Raw genomic sequence first — 2,045 nt, 5'->3', positions numbered from 1 at the left:
AAGTTCCAGTCTTTCTAGTGTTAATAAAATATAAATTATTAGAAATTGGATTTATTATATCGCTTCAAATATTAGGCATAGCTGTTTATTTCTCAAATTGTTGCTTTTGGTGTATATATACAGCATAAGTCTACTTTCTATTGTCTGAATATCTGCTCCACTTACTGTGTTTTCTCACGATAATTACAGAAGCATCCCCTATTTGAACGTTCGCCCGCCTCCCGTTCTGCATACGGGGATTGACTGAAATCATTTTTTACAGGTCTGGTAAACAAGCGATAGGTCTCCCGATGGCAAACGTCTTCCTCGACGACAAATTCCTCAAATATTTATCTGTCTTTCCCCGGGAACCCTTCTTCAATCGTTGTCGCCGCCCCTCGTACCACCGAAATGCCGCTTCCGTTTCACGCTCGCCGCGCGGAGCGTGTCAATCCCGTCGTCGTCGTCGTCGACGTCGCCGCGCGAATCGACGTATGACAAATACCGCGTCCCCGTCGCCGCTCGCGCTCTCTTGTCAGACCTGACAACCCAGGACAAAAGGACGAGACGAGACGGAAGAAAAGATTCGCAGGGGGTGTCGCCTAGTCACCGAGGTCTCGCCGTTTCTTCTGCCCTCCGACGATCGTTGCCTCCTTCATAAAACGTCGCGCATGAGATTGTATGTACACTTCCTTCGCGTGTGCCGCGAAACCTCAATAGCCTCAAATTTGTGTACTTTCCGAAACTTGGCCGGCATTCGAACGATAGTCTTCCACGAATCAAGCGTGTGCTTTTAACATAGATTGTCTTTGCGAACATCTAGTCTACCCGGCGGATTAGGCTGCCTGCTCCTGACATGCTAGTTCCCAATTAATTTATTTTTCCCTAGTCGACCGTTAATTGTTAAACTTAGATGGGCGGTCGTCGCCAATCCCGCAGTTAAACGATGAAGAAAAGAGAGGAGACGGTACGAACAATCCAAGGTGGGGACGGGACGGGAAGGCGGGAAGGGACAAGGGAGAAAGTTAGATACTGAGCGAGCGAGGAAGAAGACTTGAACGTACTGGAGGGAGGCAGGATGGTGTGGAAAATTTGTCAGTCGCCGGGAGACTGGGGAAACAAGAGAGAATCGAGAAGTTCGGAAGGGGATCGAGGCAGGAAGCCAAGGCGTGACACGAACAGTGGATTGGGTTACCGAGATAATTAGAATGATGATTAGGAGCGGAGCACGCCTGGTTGACCAATTCTTTCCTTGGGCCGTCAACTCCGACTCGAGTCGCCTTCCAGAGATCAGCTTTCTTTCAAGGGGTAGACTGAATGGGACGAAAGAGTAAATAACGCCGCAATTATCAGGCGAAACTTTGCGTTCGAGCTTCCAATTAATTCGGCGATCATTTAAGATACATCAGTTTTTAAACGTATTATAAGTACGAACATGTTTGCCTTTACTAATATTCAGTAACGGTGCGATCTGAGTGCACGTTGATTCCGGGTTGAGGAGATTAAAACAACACGAGTAGCTGGTGCAGTGGTCAGAGGACAGGTATAGTTGGGTAACGGGGACTACGAGGCAGGATGAGTAAAAGGGTTCAGGAGGCTAGATCAGTTAGAATTTGGAGTAGTGTGTATGTATGACGTTTGTGACAAGATGAGAGATTTCTATCATGTTTATACTGTGGTATCTGTGGTGGTGATGAGTTCGGTCATAGAACAGTATCTGCATTGATCGTATAACAGGACATCCAAAACAAATTCCAATTTCAACCTGTATAAGATGATACTGTAATCATGAATCTAAATACACACTATCCAAGTGAACAGCAGTATAACTGTGAACCTCGATTACATGGTTCCATCGATTACTTACAATTCACCACAATCCATCCATCCCTTACTGATCTCTAATCAGACAACGTTCCTATTTTCCATTTTTCGACACTATATTAGTTTATTATGTTTTTCATTAGTAGTTGTATATCTTGCGCTACCTTTTATAGCAGCACGGTTTGGTTCTAAACTCTCTTTGAATAAAGTTCTTACGTTCACTATCTTCGTTGTAATTTGGG

Source organism: Ceratina calcarata, unplaced genomic scaffold (genome assembly GCF_001652005.2).
Source record: "Ceratina calcarata isolate Rehan_Ccalc_2016 unplaced genomic scaffold, ASM165200v1 scaffold211.2, whole genome shotgun sequence".
NCBI classification, from domain to species: Eukaryota; Metazoa; Arthropoda; class Insecta; order Hymenoptera; family Apidae; genus Ceratina; species Ceratina calcarata.
Note: the sequence above shows the minus strand (reverse complement) of the source record.